At 40.5% G+C, this 21,276-nt stretch overlaps 2 protein-coding genes and 2 pseudogenes across 2 annotated transcripts in view; 1 reads left to right on the top strand and 3 right to left on the bottom strand.

Annotated features, from left to right (window-relative positions):
- The window catches only part of LOC105253622 (BTB/POZ domain-containing protein KCTD3), a 316,103-nt gene that overhangs the window by 253,949 nt on the left and 40,878 nt on the right, over positions 1-21,276 (bottom strand). The window lies entirely within an intron of this gene.
- On the bottom strand, positions 173-292 carry LOC112637774 (annotated as a pseudogene).
- Positions 736-855, bottom strand: LOC112637772 (annotated as a pseudogene).
- LOC105253632 overlaps positions 14,412-21,276 on the top strand; it is a 372,672-nt gene continuing 365,807 nt past the window's right edge. The window contains exon 1 of the mRNA XM_025408060.1: positions 14,412-16,717. The gene's annotated coding sequence lies outside the window, so the exon portion shown is untranslated. The remainder of the gene's footprint in view (positions 16,718-21,276) is intronic.

A 21,276-nucleotide genomic window follows, 5' to 3' on the forward strand; every position in this document is an offset into this window, starting at 1 on the left:
AATATATCCTATCAATAATTAAGTATTACGCTTCATGAGATATGATTTTTATTAAAAAATAATCAAATAGAAATTATTCAAAAAACTATATAAATAATAAAAATAATTTTTGTAATATTGCAAAAATATAATATTCGATTGATTAATTGATCTATTAGGAAAATACAAAAAAAGTCAACAGCACACGGTGTTCCCAAGCAGTCTCCCATCTAAGTACTAATCGTGCTCAACGTTGCTTGACTACGGTGATCGAACGAGAACCGGTATTTTACAACGTGATTTGACCGTTGACGATATTTTCTATAATGAATAAAAGTTATATATCGTTTCAAATTTCCATAAAAGGTAATAATTGTCCATAAATGTTATTAATAATTATTAAATAAATGCCGTGTAATTTGTAATTCGTTATTACAGTCAGATTGTATTACGTTTTAATTACAATTGTAATAATTTCTTTTTTAAAATTTAAGTGCAAAGTATTTTGTTTATTAGGATAATAAATGTTAATTATAAAAACCTATACTAAAACCGGATTTAAAATATTTAAAAGGATGTAACATGTCTTATCAACAATTAGATAATGCGCTTTATGAGATCTGATTTTTATTTAAAAAAAGAATCAAATAGAAATTATTCAGAAAAATACATAAATAATAAAAATAATTTTTTGTAATATTGCAAAAATATAACATTCGATTAATTAATTGATCTATTAGGAAAATACAAAAAAAGGGTCAACAGCACACGGTGTTCCCAAGCAGTCTCCCATCTAAGTACTAACCGTGCTCAACGTTGCTTGACTACGGTGATCGGACGAGAACCGGTACTTTACAACGTGATTTGACCGTTAACGAAAGAATATATTTTCTGTTGTAAGATAACAAATAAAAAATTAACATATCTTTTTAATTGACGATAATTAATTTAGATAATTAATATTTGCAAATTAATATTACCAAATCGACATCTCCTAAATTGATATGTCTCTATTTTCCAATTAAGTAGTGTATTTCAACATTCATCAAATATAAATACGTTCTTCATTTTCTAAAATTAAAAATTAAATTTGTCAAAAAGGAAACTCCTCGTACAAAATAATTTTGTTTGACATTTTTAAATTTATTCTTACATGAAGAATGTCTGTCAAATTACTTAATAATGTCTTAATGACATCATAGTACATTATTAAGACGTCTTTAGACGTCATCTTGCTACCTGGGATGTATCGAAACTATAACTCGCGATATTTCTAACAAAGTCACAACAAATTAGAGTTATTTATGACACGTTTATATCTCTAGTGTACATCTAACGCGATCGTACTGTAACTCCGAGCAAATCGAGTCATCGAGTTTGTCAAGCGGTCTCCTTGTTCCGCCAAAGGAGTTCGCATTGTACGCGGATAGTCGACCTCCTTTTCCCGCTTGTCCAAGTTGTACGGTGAGTTTAGCACTTTGACGTGGCACGTAGGAAATATCCTTCGACATTGGCTGTCGTACGTCGAACTTCCTTAATGATATACAATATCAGAAGTCGTGCATTTCCGTCAAAGAAGAGATCGGACGAAGTATATAATTATTCCATTATCGAAACATCATTATTTTATCTACAATTATAATTTATCGAAGATGTCAATGGATAAAATCTTTAAACTTGAATATATAAGAAACGAAACTTATTCAATTATTTCAAAATTCGATATGTTAAATGAGTTGCCTTGAATTTCTGAACCTGCGAGACGAGCGTCTAAAAAAGAGAGATACGATTTCGATTTTGAGTCGTCTACGTATTCGCGATATATGCGATGCTCGTGAAAATCAGATAGGGATTGCGAGCTTTTCCTTGTGTCTCGTAAGCATCGATGTAGCGCGTTGATGTCGACGTCGACGACGACGACGACGACGACGACGACGAGGATGGCAACGTCGACCCGTCTCTTCTTCACGTACTTCGCGAAATTACATGGTAACTTTACCAGCGCATTTTGACGTTACATGAGACGGAGCCTCGGCTGGCTCGCTCGCACTCACCTCGCGCTGCAAGCATACTTTCCCACCGCGGTTTTTTTCCCGCCGGTGAAAAGTTTTCCGACATACTCACGTCGGGCAGCATCTCCGAGCGAAGGAAATCATAGTGCGCGCTGTTGAGAAATTATATACCGGAACGCTTGCGAGGCATCAGAAAAGTTTAGGCTGTTCGGCGCATCGTCCTCGAAAAAACGAAGCGAACTGTCACAGCGATAGTGTATCGATTCCCTTCTTATCGAGAGAAATTTACGAGAGAAAAATTCTAATGGTATACTTGTATATTCGATGTATCGAATTATTTTATTTAATTTGTTGTATCGAAGGGAAACTTCACAAATTTAAAAATTTTATTTCTTGATTTCAAGAATAGTATATTTTTATATTTTTATATATTTATATATATTTATTTATTTATTTAATATTATTTATTTATTTTATACATTTTTTTGTTAATAGAAATAGAGATTGTATATAAATGTACTTGTGAATGAATGTTCAAGTATTATGTTGATACAATATTAATATTAATGACGTATTACATGTACTTTTCAAGCGATGTAATCAAGTCGCCAACAGACGATCTCCTTTTAATTCGTTCGAATGAAAATATTACGCCATCGCCAACTTTAACAAACTTTTCCTTAGAGATTCCCCGTAGGAACCATCGAAAAAAGCTGGGAATTAATTGCGGGGCCGCTTTTAGAGCGTGGCTTAAATCAGCGGAACAAAATTGCCGTGTCGCATCTCTCGCCGAGAAGTTTATCGCCCGGAGCGCATTAACTGTGTTTTCCAAAGTCCGATTACGCGAAAAGGCGCATGCACGTAAGTTTCGTGACGGGGGAAAGAAGCAACTCCTTCTTTCCTCCCTTAAGGTTTCGTGCGGGTCGTTCTTCTGTTTTGCTGTCGATGGTGGCGAGCTACGATTCCATTGCGAAAAGTTTTCACGAAATCTACCCAACGAATGCTCTCTCGCGATCTGCTGAAATTTGTCGCGAAATTTGCCTGAAATTTCAATTCGCGCCATTAATCATACGCGCTCTCTACGAGAATGATATTTACCCTCTACTTCTATTATTTGTTCTCGCGAATTTCCGCCAGTATAAATTAACAACAGAGTTTATTATTTATTACAAATTTCTTTTGTTTGGTTCTCTCGCGACAAGTAAATAAAAAATGTATATGGAAAACGGGTATATTTTTGGATGTTGATAATTCGTTGCGTATAAAATATAAATTGCTAAATTAAGTAATAATAAACGCACGTAAAATAGAGATCTCTCCTTGGGAGATACTACGGTATTTTTCATCTCTTTTAACTAACTTTAAAAGAAATAAGACTATTGGAGACTTAAGGCTATTTTTCTCTCGATGGTAATTTATTTCAAATTATCAAAATGAATTTCCATTCTGGAAACTTTTACTCGAAAGCTACGAATCCAAAGGATTTTAAGTAAAATTCATGTTCTTTAGAATTCCCGACGTAATAACAAGGAGATGATATCCTACGCGTCCAGGGTAGGTCTGAGTTCCGAAATGTACATAGTGAAGTTAATATCGCAAAAGGCGGAAAGCCGCGAGCGCAATAAGACGCAAGTCCGCGCCAGCTGCGAATTCATAATATCCTTCCTCATCCTGCCTCCTCCCTGCCTCCCCCTTCCATATAATGACATTCCTGCGGCACGTGGCGACCCGGGGGCACTCGAGGGGGCCCACCTATAACACACACGCATAACCTGCCGCGATCTCGCTGGGTAGTCACGTGGCTGGGATCTCATCAAACTTTCATCCTTGGCGCGAGAAGACACGGCACGCCCGCGGTGCGGGCTGTTCCCTCTCGCCCCCCCTGCTTCTTCACCCTCTGCCCCCCTCCCCCCTATCCCATCTCTCCCGCTGCATCTCGCATTAATGCATCGCCACGGGATATCGCTGGCATATTGCTGTTGTTACTCGCGCCGTTACACGGCCCACCGTCTGTCCCCGCATGAGTTCGTTCCCCTCTCCCCTTCCTCGCAATGGCGTCCACATCGAGGGAAATTAATACGATTCAGTATCGAGGAAATGATTGTGTAATATGTATTTTTTAAATTAGACTCTAGATACTTTTAATAAATAATCCAAAGGAAATCAATTATTGGATCGAATTATTAGAATTAATTATTAGTTGAGAATTATTTCATCAGAAAATTGTATCCATCATTCCCTCTTTCAATTCTAAGACGAACGCGAAGCCGCCTATGCGATAAGCTCCAGCCTCGTTGCGCGAATGGCATTAAATGGGTCCCATAAAAGCGGACGCGCGTCGCACAATATCACGCTTTCGTTGTCGTCGTCGTTGCGGGAGGTGGCCGAGGGTTATTAAAATCGCGGACGGGATTAGGAGATCGGGGGCGACATTAAAGACATTAATCACGCGCGTATAAACGGGGCCTCCTATTCGAGGGCGCTAGAAATTGGGGCTCGGACGAGCAGTTCCGGCTAACTCGCGGCTAATTTCTCTCGGTTAGGGGTCGGCCGGGGCGATTATCAGCCCCTGGAATGAAACGTCTCTCTCGCACACGGCTTAATAATCTCGGTAAGATCACAACGTCTATTTGTTTAAATAGTCTCCCCGAAGAGATTGACGTTGCTCTTGTATCCTTTTTATTCTCCATATTTTAAACACGTAATATTTTTAATACAAGAAACCTGTATTCTTCTATTTCGACGTAAACATGAGAAAGAAGTTGACGAGATCCGCGAGCGATTAATCTGGTACATGAATAACAAATAATAATTTAAATGCAGCTCGGTAAAAAGCATCGGCAGGAATTAATTTTATCTAATAACAAAGTTCTTCCCAGACGCGACGGAAGTCATTAAAGTTGCATTCTCATTAAGGAAACGTTACTGAATGTAACTGTGTTATGGAAAATCTATTTCCGTATCCATCTGACAATTTGCATAAGTTTGCTCGGCTCTGATTCACTCTCGAGATTGAAACCGTGTCGCACTTGAAGGCAATAGAGATCGATGGTGGCTCGAATGAACAAAATATGTGTATAGCCCACTACAGTTCCGACACTGTCCGATATACTCTTTCCTAAAACCATAATTAAAACGTTTCAATCACCCTTTGTTATTTCAATTATTTTGTATCACTACCGAGAGTTGTTATAATTCGCACGTTGATGTATAAACGTCGCGTTGCTTGCATCGCACTCGAAAAAGAGTCATTAATTATTTATATAAATCATTTATATAGTTGATTGCATCACGTGAGAATTCGTAAAGATTAATGAACATTTCGGAAATGCACTACACAAAATTTTAAAAAATATGAAAAAAAAACCAAGTTTACTTTAGCTCGCTATCTTTAAAGAAAGTTTATCCCGCTATTCTGTACAGAGATACAATTTTGCATTATCATCTCTTTCTAATTGAAATATAATTATGTGCCAAATAGTAATTAAATAAAAAGATTTAATTACTCTTTGATATATAATTATATTTTTAATTCAAAAATATCAAATTAAAATTGTTCAAAAATTTATCAAAAATATTGTTCAATTTCAAATTATTCAATTAAAATTATTCAAAAATTTATCAAATATTATTAAATGTCATATTATACGTAGAACATATATATTATATATTATCTTTTATTTCTTATTTGTAAATGTATGCAGCTCTGTGGCAAGAACGTCTTCACTTTCGTTTCGTTCTCAAGCCTCTCTCGTAAGACGATTTAATAGTCGACGCATTCTCATGTCTCGTTCGTTCGGATACACGCGGAAACACAGCATGTGCAGGGTCGTCTTTAGCGTCTCGAGCGAACTTTTTACATGACATCTGGCGAACGTAGACGCCACGCGGGGGAGGAATCGTAGGCGGTAGTAGTTGCTCCAGCTCTCGCACCGAGAATCATAACGCGACATCTGTTTGGAATGAGCGAGCGAGCGACAGGGTTGAGAGAGGACGAAGACGAGAGGGGAATAGGGGTAGACGGAAATGCAAAGGGAAATGCGGCAAGAGGGGGAGCGGTTTTTCGGGCCCCGGCACGAGACGCGTACTCTCGAGAGCAAGAACACGAAGAGAGACGTCGCATTATCTAGTCTGAAAGACATTACACTCTCCTTGTGCGCTCGCTCTAAACTGGTTCAAGTAGCTTACGCTGTCGAAGTGTACTATGACTCTGCAGAGTATTTACATAAACTTGATGCGATTGCGAAAACAGAAACAACGATGATTATTTATTTCAACGCGTCTGATGTTAAATCGAGAACGAAGTTTTTCAATTCAATCACATCGACGATCATTCATTTAACAAAATTGATATCATATTGTCAAGATTATCGTAATTGTTTTTTGAAAAAAAAAAATGCTTTCGATGAAGCATGAATCATGGAAAATGATGATGGCTGCAATTCAAAAACAACATTTCTCAAGTTACGGTGATCTTGTACTGACAGCGTGATATTTAGATCTAAAAACGGATAAATGGCATTTTTGATTGATTGTAAGCGAGTTTCATTTTGACAGAACTATTGATTGTTGTATTTATTAAACCTAGTGCACACATCTACGTATATTGCTCGCGATAGTGCTTGAGTATCTGCGGACTGTCAATAATTTCTACGTAGAAAATCAATTTTCTGTTCTTTGATTGAAATGGAAAACAAATTTTTATAGAAATCAAAACGGCAGAAAAATCCTCTCGCGCAAACTTTTTTCTATCAAACAATAAGTTCATTTTAATTGCACAAAAAGCCAGCGATGTTATTAAATTTTAAATTTTAAATTTTTATTGGAGACATATGATGAATAAGTGAACAGTAACGACATATTCATACATATTCATATATACAGATTGTTCGTAAATTTATAAACGCATACTAGTTTAGATTTACTGATGCAATTTTATAAAATATAAATTTCTTGTTACAATAAAGTTAGTGGGCCTGAATTTCTTCGCGCATAACGAACACTGGATCTGACATTTTTAATAAAAGAATATTCCAAGAACAAGGAGTTTAACTGCATTAACCGAGGGCGAGAGGGAGTTTTCGCAAATTCAATTTTAAGACACGAATTTATATTTCCGGTAGTTGTCGCAAAAATATTTTCACTGAAATGTTTCTGCTTTAATCCGTGCGTGGGGGTTAATACAAACGCGCGGGATCTGATCTAATTTAATTACGAGCACGCCGGTCCTTCTGTTCACGCCGAACGAAACGGCATGGAAGATTTGCCCTTTCGCGAAATCATGATTTCGGAATGGTAATCGCGTGCCGCTGTTCTATCTAGCGGTGAGAATGGCGATTCGGACTAATCCGAGCGAATGACGGAAAGAGAGATAGCGGAAATCGGGAAGGTCGGTCCTGGCTACGGAGTGGAAAGCGGCGGCAGGATGTGGAAGACCGAAGGACGAGTCGCCAACTGTCGCGGTACCGGGCCTCGTCGGATAATCGCGAGGCTAAACTTTCTCCATAAATCACGAAATGGTCCGCGGATACGCCGTTGCTTCGGAAACGGACGGAAGAAGACGAAGAGGAGCCCGGGAAGGAGAGAAGCAAGCGGAGCGACTGGCAGGACTCGAAGTTGAGCGCGGATCGTTGGGAATATAATGGATATTAATGTCGCTTCTATGCTGATTTCATCCGTACCGCATTACACATATACGAGAAATTCGAAGAAAGATATATATTAATCAGTTTACTTAGATATGTATAATATATATATTTGGCGCATCTCCCAAGTCAAGTTTAGTAGAAACAGTTACTAGCATAGGTCTTACTTTGAAATTAACGTAAATTTGTGAGAGATTTAATAAAGAAAAAATGAATAATTATTTTTTATCTATTTCTTTACAGACAAATATTTTTTATTTCTTATTTAATTTTTAATTTTTTTTATATAAAACGAAATGATATAAATTAAATAATTAAATTAATAACTTTGAAAAAGTTATGAGAAAAATTTTTATTCTAAATAATATTTGAATTTTTCGAATTTGAAATTACATGATAACCATTTTAAATGTTATGTAATAAATTATACGTATATGTAAATTATATATGTAAATATATATGTATTATATATATATATTTGTGTGTGTGTGTGTGTGTTTGAAATATTTATTTTGTTGCTTTGTAAAATCAATTAAATATTAATAAATATGAATAAAATATTTCAAGTACAATTTATTATAAATTAACGTACAAATAAATTATTATTCTATATTAATCATATATAATATCTGAGATAGGAAGAATATTTTACGTAAATATTTTTACTTCTCTCTCTGTTATTTCGAATATTATTTTTTGCTCACTTCCGGTAGACTGACGTTGATTGTTCTACTTTCAAAATGTGTCAGAACACATGGCGTATGAAAGTACATGTACCAAATATAATTTGATATGATCGAGAAATTGAGATGATACATGAAATGCTAAAATGTCTGTCTCTTTCTCACCCTCTCTCCTTCTCTCTCGTATGTTTTGTCGGTAGCTCGCTCGAAATGGCGAGGTATCGAACGTGGGATCTGCCGATGAACAACGAGATACTGTCGCGCGCAGGCAGAGAATCGCGACACGTCCGAAAATGCACGGGGAAATAAGAGCGCGACAACACCAGAGCAACGCCAAGGGTTGCTCTTTCGTTCCTATCGTGAAAACGCGGAGCGCAGCTACCTTCACGACACTCGAGGGGTGGTTTGTTCCCGCAGGCTATATCAGTTATTTTCGTTCTTCCCCGATGGGCGTGTCTCCAGTTTCGCTGCTCCTTTTTCGATAGCTCGCTCGCTCGTACGCGAGAACGCGTTACAAGTTGTATATTGTATCGCGAGAATCATTTCGGCTGCTGTTTCCTCGGATGATGATGAGGAAGGGGTGCGCGGGGAAGCCAACGGCAACGTCTTTTCTCGGCAACGAGAGACTATCGAGCTCCTTCGGACGTTTATCTGATTCGATGCGACGTCGTTTACGTTGCGACGTCGCGTATATATATATATATATATAATGCATAGCAAATGCATCGAACCGAAGACGTCGCAAGTATTATTGTGGTAAGGTGAGAGCATTGTGTGGTGCTCCATAAGTACAGATCGGTTTCGATATCAACTTGGATAACAGACGGAAATATACATTTCAATAGCTGTCAAGTTCCATAAAGTTATACCCATATATTTAATAAACGTCGTAATCAATCTCTTTACGTGTTAAATTTTCTACCTTTAAAATAGATATGAATATATTATGCTAGAGAATATGAAATACTCGGGAAATATATGAAATGGTACATTCGAGGAAACATGCAAAATTCAAGGCTTATATATATTAATGAAAAATAGTTCGAGAACACTTTAAACAACTAAAAGATTAAAAGAGGGAAATTCAAAAGTGAGAATCCAAATATTGAGATTTGAAATTTCAAAGATTTTTTTAGAAGATTTGGAAAAACCTCCTGTGTTCAACGATCTCGTAAACGATCTTAAAATTCATCGACATAGTGGAAACGCGAGTGCACACATCCCATAAATGCGCGCATGTACCGTTTTAAGATGAATCTTTTATTAAAATGCTGGAGAAGGGTCTCGTCAGCGAATAATGTTACAGTTTTGCATTCGGTCGAGAATTCCTGCAGGAGCATGTTAGATATGTGGAATTGCGGTGGTATACCCGCCCGATCTCCCTCTTTCTCTCTCCCTCTCTCTTTTTCTCTCCTCTCTCGGATGCTCATGGATCGAGTTAGGAGAATGGGCGATCGTGACAATCGTATCGCCCGCACTTTCGTTCGCCCTCCGGGTTAACGTCCACCTTCTATTTTCCGCGAAGCGAATTAGGTACGAATAGCGATCCCAGTCGCCTTCAAACCCTTTCCGCAAATGCTCTTGGCGTGGCTCAACTTTGTCCCGTGCTCTAAGCTCGTTCGGGTAATTTTATCGTCCGTCTGCCAGCCAGCTGGCCGGCTTCTGCTCTCTCGTGACAACTAATTTATTTGGTCGCGAGAGCAACCGAGAGAAAGAGGAGAGGGTGAAGGACAGAGAACGGGAGAAGGCGAAAGAAGAGGCGGGAAAGGGCGAGATTGAGACGAAGAAGCAGAACGCAAAGGGTTGCCGCGCGAGAAATCGATACAGCGCTCTTCCAGATTTTATCCCCGTTCTTGTTCTATCCTCCCTCGTACTCTCTTCCACTTCTCCGTCTCTTCTTTTCTCCTTCTCTCTCCGCGTTCCGCCTCAATCGGCGTAGAGAAAAGTTTCCGTGCAGACGCTTAGTTACAGCGGCTTCCGCGGATAATCCTTCCGCCAATTTCGCGAAATTATGTTCCGCGGTCTTAGCTAAGGTTTCAATAAGGCGAGGCGCGGGCCGCGAAAAGCAAAGTTAAATAACACAATCCACCTTTCTTAAACTAGATATAATTCTTGCGAGTAATCCGCGAGTAATTCCGCGATTGCCCACAGGAATCGTTATTTGTAAAAGAATTTCCGTTTGACGTATAAAAACATTGTCTTCTTATTCGTTATCATATTTCATTCGATACAATTGCGGATTCGCTTTATCGCCGACATGTCGCCGAAATTAGCATTAGCAGTTCTTTCTGGCGATCAATTAGTTTGTCGAAGAAGAGACGAGGAACTTCCTACGATTTTCGGTATAAACTGACTTTGGACTTTCGCGGATATAATCCTCTTGCCGATTGCGCAAAATTATGTCACTTACTAGCCTTAACTGAGACTTCAATAGGAAAATGTAACATTGTGAAAGTTCCGGGAAGACAAAAGACCATGGTGCAGTCGCATCCATTGTTAGAAGTTGCTTAGCAGTCGAGTTTATATCATGCGATAGAGAATTACTGTAATCGGGCGTGCGATCAACTATAAATCCCCTCGGATCGTGCGATTTGTGAGAGTATTGCTGAATTCACAAGCGTCAAATCTTCGTAATTTCCTAGTTTTTCAGAACGGAGAATATAATCCGATTCCCTCCCAACGGCTTGATATTAATAAGCAACGCAATTAATATAAACGTGGATTACATTGGCATCGAATCATTGCGCAGTATTATTGCCTGCAAACGAAAAGTAATTAATATCAAACATAAAGCGAACGTATTAACGTGCGGAATGCAATTCTCGGATGCGTAAACAGCTGAGAAAAAATGAGCGAAAACTTTCGATAAAATAAATTAAATATTACAATATTTCGTAAAATAAATTAGATTAGTGTAAAAGAAATATGTTTTTATATCAAGACTAGTAAAGCGATATATTAAAGTCAAGATAATTAAGATTAAAGAGAGTGAGAGACAAAAATTTTAATTTTATTAAAAATGTAAATAAATCATATATGACACGAGGAAAATTTTTCTTTCATAATAAAGTGATTAAAATCTTATTTCTTGTATAATTTTATATATAATTTAAAAAACATATAATTAAAAAAAATAGTAAAGTAGAAAAGCAGCCTGCTGATTTTTTTTATATAAAAGTCTAAATAATTAAGATGCTATAAAACGCCGTTTGTCTTATATAAAAATCGTCGAATTAAATTCGTCGCAACTCCGCATTTAGTTGTTCACGTGAATCGGCAATCAGACCATGATGCAGTTTGCCGTAGGAGATTGAAAAGTATCTTGGGAGCCGCTTTCAGAAAGTCGCGCGAGGAGACGCGCGCCAGAGATGAGATATCAAAATTGTTTTAAAGTCCCGATCGAGTTGACGAGTCTTTACCGCGGGGGTCTCGAGAGGGTCTTCTCGGATTGAGAAGTCCTATCGAGGGCGTAAGTTCTTCCTCTTACGACGATCCCTTCCCCCATCCATCTACTCACTTCCTCTCTCACTCTCCCTCCTCCCCTGAGACAGGATCCCGAGGACTTCCGCTGACGAAATAGGGTGTATACCCTCCAGCGACTTTCGCCTGTTTCCTCGTTCGGCGATCCTCTCATTTATGGAAGTTACCGCGAATTTTGCTGTCCTCCCGCATCTCCCAGAAGGTATAGTGCTTTTCTTTAGTCTACTGCAAACGTTATTTGTCTTCGGTTCGCGTCCTTAACTGTCAAGTTTCGCGAGAAGGTGAGAGCAAAGTTTATCGATTAAGATTAATAACTATTTATTTTTAAAATTTATTCCTTTCATACTTTCGTTTATACATAATGCATAAGATGTAAGAAAAAAATCTCCGCGCATACTATACAGAACTTTCGCTATAATTGCATTAAATTCTTTCTCGAGTAATATTACTAATTTATTCGATGCTCTCTCTCCTTTCTCTTCTCCACTCGCGTGATACACATCGATGTAAATTACAGAAGGATTTCGTAAGCGAGTACATTTTCCTTATTCATGGCGTGGGACCGCTCGCTCATCTCGCTCGTCCTCGTTCAAGTTTCACACGTGTCGTCCGTTACGACTGTCGGGCATAAAAGTCAGAGACGTAGGTGTAGCGTGTCACAAGAGTTTTATGTTTACGACGCGTGTGGCTGTTACACTTCTAATTGCGAGCCACCAAAACCGCCAATAGAGCCTCAGAACACCAGCCGTTCCCGTAAAACGTGCTTTCTATGCAAACGCGGCGTCAAGGGCGCGCCCTAACCGCCCCGTATTTATTCAGCCGAGGAGGATTTTAACTCGTGTACACTCGAGGTATGTATATCCCCGGAAAATTGACGACGAAAATTGGGTCGAATATTGAGTCGATCGGAAAAGTATCCAAGAGAGATATTATTTTAAGTTCGCTTCCGAGAGACTTATAAATATATCGTAATTTTGCGGCTTTATCGACACGAAACGGATTAAAAATAAGAGACATCTAGATAGATTTTAAATAGATTTGGTTTTTTTATCCAGATATTTGTAGAAATTTTTTTCTGGTACATTAGAATAATATAATAAAAGTACGCAAATGATAAAAATACAAATTATAAAATTTAATGTCGTGTTTATTTCGTTTTTATTATTTTCTGAACAGGAAATTCTATACAAATTTATTCTTTTTAAATATTATTGTATTTATTAATATTTTTTAAGATTATAATAGAACTGGAAAATAGCGAAAAAAAAACATTTCATCTTTTTGCCTTTCAATTGTTTCTCATTCAATCAATTATCTGATTTATATTGAGGCAATTATGAAAAGATCTATTTTTTGCTTGCTTTTGTCGTAATAATAATGCCTTTTTTAAATGTGACTTTTAATGTAATATATTTTTAAATTTTGAGAGAGATCGCTTTTTCTGCTGATTTCTTGTCAAAGAGGTATTGTCTATAAATTTATTATGTTGTTTTGTGAAAAGCAAAATTGTAGAGAAACGAGTGATTTGTCAGAAAAAAAATAACTTTCAAACCGTCGTAATTAAAAAATTAAAAATTTTACATAAAAGAATTATGATTTCTTTTATTTTTTTAGATTGAATCTAATAACTTGCAGTATTTTTATATGTAGCGATTATCCATTTTTCGTCGTCAGGAATAAACGTAGGAATAAATTTTGCACATTTATAGAGCAACAAAGAAGCTTACTACAGGATTAAATAGATTTGAACCGCCAGATTGCAAGATTACCACGCGCAGATGAAAGCCACGACACATTTTGTAGAACAATGTTGATCTTTCCGAATAACTCACTTCTTGATCCTTGCTGTCCGTTTACGTAGAGCAACTTTGAGATCCGCGTTCGATCTCACGAATTTGGGAAAAGCGAAGGGCAACAATCGAGAAAGGGAATGTTGAGCGAGCGATTTACGAGAGAGAAAGAGGGGAAGGGGTGAAAAAGTTGAGAAAGCAACCGAGATCGAAAGGTCGAGGGGCAGATAGGGAACGCGGAAAACGTTCTCGACGAATTCGTAGGAACCTTTTAGTCCCGGCGGGACCGCGCCAGAACAGATTATCCGTCCATTATTTCAGGGTAGGCACAGCGGTCAAGGAAGGGGAAAGGGGCGAGAGAGAGTAGTTGGAATAGAAGGGATCCGGCTCTAGAGACGAGTGGGGCGTTTGGTTTGACGGAAAGCGCGTTGTGCAGGGGGTGCGAGCAACCCTCTTTGCAAACCGAAGAGAACTCGATAGAAAACTCCTTGTTACGATCGTCGCGATCTCTCACGCGTGAGGAGAAAAATAAGAAAAATAAGAAAAGAAAATGAAATGAGAGAGAGAGAGAGGGAGAGAGAGAGAGGGAGAGAGAGAGAGAGAGAGGACACAATTAATACTGTCGGTCCAGCTTTCGCGGCTGCGCGCACGGCGCTCCCTCTTCGTCCTCGCTCTCGCCCTCTCGTCCTCTTCCTCTTTCGCGCACCTACACGCCACCACCATTCCTCCCCCTCGCCGCGGACCTCCGCCACCTCCTCGTAGCGGCGGGGGTGGCTCTCGTTGCCGCGATCCCGAGCCTCTCAGTCGCGCCGAGAGCCCGCTTCGTTGCGGGGTGACCTCTCCTCTACCTCGGCGAGGGTGCCTCCTCCGCGCCGGGTTCTCCTCTCGGAGTCCTCTGTCGAGTGCTCGCGCGAGCGGACGGCCATTCGGGCCGCGAGTCCGATGTCCGTGTAAGGGTTGAATAAGCATTAACGACGACGATCTGTTCGCCGAGAGGAACAATTCCGAGTCTAGCGAGTTTCGCGATCGCCGGAGATAATCTTCCTTCTTTTTGGGAGATCTCGCCACTCCTCGAAACTACACCCGTGATTCGCGGAAATTCTACGAGCCATGCCGAGAGACGTAACGAGAGCTCAAAATCGATCCGCCGAGACTTCCCTGGGGCTGGAGTTCATTAAAGTTGATTAAAGTTGCCTGTCGATGGCGACGAATGGAGCGCGTTTGTATCTTCCGTGCAACGGGACTCAACCGTGATGCCAGGGGTGTTACGCGCATGTAAAGTTTCACGATTTGGCTTAGTTCGCGCTTAAGGATCAGACGAGTCCGCGTAGAAACACACAGTGAGTGTAATCTAATAATACTTTGATGCTCTCCCCTTCACGTTACATATCGCGAAGAGGGTTTACCATCTAAGCGCTCCATGCTTTCTACAGAGACAGAGACATCACGAAGAATTCCCTAAATCAACAAAATAGACATTGCCAAGACCGTACGACGTTTTCCCGCAAGAAGCTCGGCATTTTTCCGCAGCAACGGAATGGCGAGTAGCACGAAGAGTAATTTAAAGCTTTAAGATTCCTCGCGCGATCTGCTTCGAGAGGTACCTATAACGTTCTGTTTCACATCCTTCGATGCGGAACCTACCTATCTCGTCACAAAGAGTGCCTCATCTATTGTAATTCGCACACGGCAGTGTGCAGGTTCAATAACGCGACTGACACTTTTCATACTCACCGTAATCAGTTTTGGCTTGGTAATTTCGCACGAAGCAGCTCTCGAGTAGCACATAATTTTCGCGGGCCCTTCAAGACACGAGTCTGAAGGAAAGGGAGCGACCGATCGATCGTCGTAACGAAGCTTTGCGTAGAGACAAAGCAGGGAAAAAAGGGACGCTCCGGTGAAAAAAAAAAGAGGACGACGATCCTCTTCCCCGCGCGCGAGAAGCGAACGATCCTCTCGGGAAAGAGCATCGAGACGCGTAAGGAGCCTCGTAAGGGATCTCTCGTCCTCGAGACAAACGAGTTCTTTTCATCCGAGAAAATCACGGGCTAGATCCTGCTCTCTTCGATCTCGAAGAAAACACCTGCAGGATTAAATCAGCAAGAGACGTTGAGCGTTGCTCGGAGATCGTTTATTAAGCCCCGGGCTTGTACTTCGCTATTCTTCGCTGATGTGGCGGTCCCCTTTCGTGTACGCGAAACACATTCCTCGTTTACGTCGACGAGGTGGTCCGTTCTATCGTGCATTGTCGTCTCGATTGTTACGAAAGCCGGGCACGAGATATCTCGGAGCCGTAATTAAGGATACAATTAATGGCCCGCCAATTAAATATAATTAACTCGATAGTTAGAATGCGGTGGCCTCTGTCTGCCAATTAGCGCGTTAGCGCCTTATCGATCATCGACCGTCTCTGCGAAGCGCGTCACGATCGAGACAATAAAATCGATCGTAGATGATCGCGAGCGTTGCGAGGCCGAAAGCTCGTAACCCGAATCGAAGAGAAGAATAGTAATTTGAGAGAACGAGAGCGTTTTCGCTCAGCGAAAAGCTGGAGAATCGAGATAACGTGCTAACGAGGGACGATTAATGATCTTTCGGGGTCGATAACATATCGTTGTCTTTCTCTCTTCGGCGAAATCGCTCTCTTTTCGACGCGACCACTTTCAATAAAGAGGTCAACCGCCCTCCCTTGAGGATCGCCTTTTATACTTCAATATATACACGAACTGCACGAAAAGAAAGCTGCAAGAAAGCGAAACTCGTTAAAGAATGTTCACAAAAGACTACCGTGAGATTAATTTCCCGACCCGCGCCGATCATCGTGTTGAATCGGGTTGTTCGAGAGCACTTCATAAACTAGACAGGCTCCCCGGACGAGTATTTTCCTCAAGATCGTTTCGTTCGACGCGACAGTGATTATCGGCGGACGATCTTTTTGCCAATCTTCATCACTGCCGGCTCCGAAAGCGATTCGGAGCTAAAGGATGCGACTCTCCTTCGCGGTTTAAGCCTTCGGAAGTCGTCGAGACCCCACCAGCGAGGAAAGGACAACGTCGCGAGCGGCAGGAGGGACGGAGAATGCCGGCAGGGTGCACGTGACGAACGGAGCTTCCCTCCAGGTTTGCACGGTAAGTTCTCGATCCATTTCGATACAAGAGCGACGCTTGCCTTCGCGAATTTCTGCCAAAGTAGCTCATCGCATTCGCGAGTTCGACGTAGAAATTTCCGCGCGTACCTTTTCGTCTCCTTCCGTCGACGACTTCCGCTTCGAGGTACTTTCAGCAGCGCAAAAGCTTCCCTTGGTGATTCAAATTCGCGCTCGCGTATATATATATATATATATATATATATATATATATATATATATATGTTTCGCGCGCAATACACGAGATAGGTGATTGAGACTCTTGGGAGATGCACGGTAAGGCAAGACGGAGAGTAATTAATGTTGCAACGCACATAACGAGGCGCGGCTCGAGCTGTGCACTCTATTGACTCAAATAACGATCTAAATTAATTTCGTGGGTATACAGAGGAGTCGAGTACATACGCGTCGGCGCCAGCAGTTGTACAGGAAAATGTCGCTTAAAGCTCGCTCCCTACGAGAAGTAAATCCCCTTTCTTCGTTATCATATACATTGAAATGATAATCTTATAAGCTGCAGCGAAATCGCGATAGTCGAGCTCATTTAATTCTCGCTCAAGATCCGCGTGGTTTAAATACCTAAGATAAATATCTCCCTTCTCTCCCTCCTAATAGTAAACGTCACGCGCACGCGAATCCTACTTTGATTAACGACCTTAACAAGCGCGGTGACGCTCACGATGGCTTTCCGATTCCGGGTTTTGAGGACGAAAGAGGCGCTCTTTATCGATCTCGCACGCAGCGGCGATTAATTATTTCAACGACGATAACCCGGCAGCTCGTAGCAAGGCGTTCGACTGTCCCCGAGGGACACGGAAGCGCGTGTAGTACCTGCAAGGTACTCGGCTTTCGCGCGGTTCGTAAAGCCGTGCTTACAGGGCGGAGGGATTAGGGGGAACCGTTTGCAGCAGGGAGATTCGGATTCTACGACAAGGCAATTTCGCCGCACCTGCGTCCGCTTGAAACGAAGGGGGTGAAGGAGGAGGAGGAGGTGGAGTTTTGGGAGAACGAGGGGAGGGGGCAGGAAGCAGGTCGACCGCGATATTAAGGTCCCCGTGTCCTCGCTCATTACGACACCTGAGAAAACCGCGTCGTATGTTCCGGCTTATCTCCATTAAGGGAACGGGAATTACTACGGGAGCCCCAAAGTCTCGTTGTGCGCGCGCGAGCATACATATATGTAATTTGCGTCGAATGCGTGTATATATTCGCGTGTTTATGCATTCCTCTCGAAAGGCGTTCCTGTTTTCACGGGCGCTGGAATCATATTGAATCATGACATCGAAAGATCGCAGGATCGAATTTTTCTTTTTTTTACGAAATTAGACAACGCAAAGCGCGCGCCATTTATTCCCTTTTATTATATATACATTTCTCATTGTCACACAAGCTGTCAAAATTTGTAATAATCGCAAATGACAGCTGCTAACAACATGAATTGAGCGCAATAAAAGAATCAATCGGCATCGCGGAAAAACGGCAACAATTCAAGCGTCACATGCCTTTTTTCATATAGGATACATTTGCTTTAGGAATGAATTAGCTTTGGCCCGACACTTTGATTCAAATTGGGAAAATGTGTCGAAGACTCGTCTTTTCTCGTTGCATGGATTCATAAATAAAATCCTGACTTTCACGAGATCCATCTTTCACTGGAAACATAAATCATGTATAGATTGAATTCATGTATTTACTAATATCGAATTAATTCAAGGCTCTAATCTGAGAATTAATTAATTATAATTTATGTATTAAATTTACAATTACAACACTAGCGTGTCTCGGCTACCTCATGATATTCAGATTTTACGGTAGTATATATATTTTTTTTTCTGCGACAGCGCGTTCCCTGAATGAGAGACGAAAGAAAAGTTATCGAGCGGCGCGCGGTGTCCTAAAAAGCGCTTCCCCTTAACGAGCGGGATCAGCGATAAAGTTCTGAGTTATGTTCCAACTTCTGGAGTCGGTCGATCTACGTCGCTCGCACTTCGCTCCGGCCTCTGATCGTATTGCATAATGACGACCGCGTCGTTAGAGAGTCCCGTAACGTTGACTGATACAAAACGGTAGGAATCCTCTGTGATTAAAGACTCTTTTGCACCCACGAATGCCCGGAGATCAACGGCCTCTCGTTCGAGGCAACAAAAGAACGATTACGACGATAAATCGCTTTATTTTCGATTCGAGTTTAAAATACGAAGACAATCGAAACGAGAGTTCTGGTGAAGTAAGGTTACGTAAAAGTTGCATTAATTGTGTGAATTTTTCTCGCGTCATCAATTTTGTCATAATTTACAATCATTTGTAATTAAATGTTAATAATTTTAATGCGCAAATGCTTGTTGGTAAAAATTTAATGTGCAAAAGATTATATATATGCATAAAAAGTGTGTATTTTTAAATATATAAAAATCTCCGACTGGAACAAACTTTATCAAATTTCCTGATATTTTAATATCGTTACATAAAATTACCAGGAATTTGCTGGATGCGCGGTAAAAATTTCATTATGTCGTTATAATAAAATTCCACCGTACTGCAAATTAATCGTTAGGAGAATCTTTATCTCATTTTTTTTAAATTAATTAATCATCATCGATTGTTAAAATTAATTGACTTTGATATCGTATTTTTCTAGCCCTCTTTCTTTAGGTTCATTAGCGAAAAGTTCTTATTACGTAACAAGACAATCTTATTACGTTCGATTTACTTTACTCATCGAGTGTCTTCCAAGCCAATCAACGATAGCGGACCCAAAACACGCACACATCTGTTTATACACTTTTCAATTTAATAATGATGCGCAATAATGATAAAGATAAATAGCCAATTACATTGTTTAGTAGTAAAGGTCCTTCAGTAGCAACAGTCCTTCCGAAGAAACACTTGGAACGGTCTCGTTATAAATTCTTGCAAAACAAACTTAAATAATAAGATTTCCCAAGTTGGACGATAACTTCGGGTTTACGTAAAACTCGTCCAGGCAAACAGAAGCGTGGGATTTTCAATTTATCGAGCAAATGTTTTTCGTGCGGCTTTTGGTCTCGTGTATGTACACTAACGAACGAATTACGAGACCGACAAAACGAACATCGCCGTTAAAGACGGGAACATGTCCGAGTTGTAACTGCGAACGACGCACTCCGTGTTTTCGTTTATCGGTGGACGGATAAGCGTGAATATTGACGTGACGATGCCTCATTAACGCCTCCCATAATCGATACTCGGGGCGCCCGTCGTCGTCGCCGGCGTCGAAAATAAATGCCCGTCGTCGTCCCGTTCCCGTGTCTCGGAACGAGCGCTGTCGTAATCGGAGTGTCCGGGAACGACAGGCAGGAAATAATAAGTCTCCCCAAACGGTCCTGTTTACAAGCTTTTTTACGCGACAATCGAATTTTCTGTGGCACCGACGAATGTCGGACTAACTTCGCGTGGGACTCTCCGCCTGGCATTTAGCGTCTCATCTAGAAATTGAAAAGCTTAGTGCCAGAAACAAGAAGTTCCTTCTCTAATCACTTAGAGATTTATACGCTTACTTAAATTTAAATTTAAATTATTAATTTTCTTCTAGTATTTTTCCTCAATGTTTCCTATCTTATGTATATTAGAATTATATACATATTTGATGTATTTGTCTGACGCGTCAAGTAGACGAATGCAATTCTACGTAATAATTTCAAACGAATTAAACTGGAGTACTCGATAATGCAATTCAATCGCCGGCGAACGAATCGGCTTTAATTCACAAACGAATGGTAATTAGGAGAAAGCCCGAGCGCAAACTTCTATCGCGAGAGTCGACGATCTACGACAAAGAGGCGACAGATTTATTTTCTCACCGCCTGGATTAATTTATATAAATTCGATGACACACACATACGGACGCGTCCTTAATCCGGTCTTAAATCGCATTAATCATCATAGCTTATTTTTCCTGTCGCCGCGTGTTCCTTCGACACAGCCTCCGCGTCTCCTCGTGGCGGTTGGTTCACGCCCGCTCCCGTAAATCGTTCCCCAACGAGTTCCGCGCGTCCGTGAAATAGGAGGTCGGTCGCGCGATGCGACGCGGAAACCGCGAGTGACGAGGGTCGGCCTCGCGGTTAAAGACCGCGCGTTAATCCAGCGCGAGTACACTAAGTATTATTTAGTGTCGGCGACCGGTGACAAGTCGATTTAATTTATTATCCCCGGTCGTCCCACGCTCGCAGAAATACACGGAGCGAGGTACATTCGCGAGCCGAGATTCGTCCTGGAGAACCGTGCTCTCTGGAGACGTTCCAACTGCGATCGAGAGAATGGTAGAACGAATGCACTGGCGAATGCGTTCGCGGTTCTCGTTCCCTCGAATGGTTATATTATTCGAATATTTAGATACGAAGTTTCTCATGCCCAACATATCCGACATATTTGAATATTTATCGTGAACGAACATCGAGCGCTTATTCTCACAGTCATATAAGTATTCATGTAAAAAGTTCAAATTCTAAAATTTGAGTTATTCTCAGTTATGTTATTAGCTATTTTATTATTATTAATTATATT

The sequence above is a fragment of the Camponotus floridanus genome, unplaced genomic scaffold, assembly GCF_003227725.1.
Source record: "Camponotus floridanus strain SB8 unplaced genomic scaffold, Cflo_v7.5 scaffold2, whole genome shotgun sequence".
NCBI classification, from domain to species: domain Eukaryota; kingdom Metazoa; phylum Arthropoda; class Insecta; order Hymenoptera; family Formicidae; genus Camponotus; species Camponotus floridanus.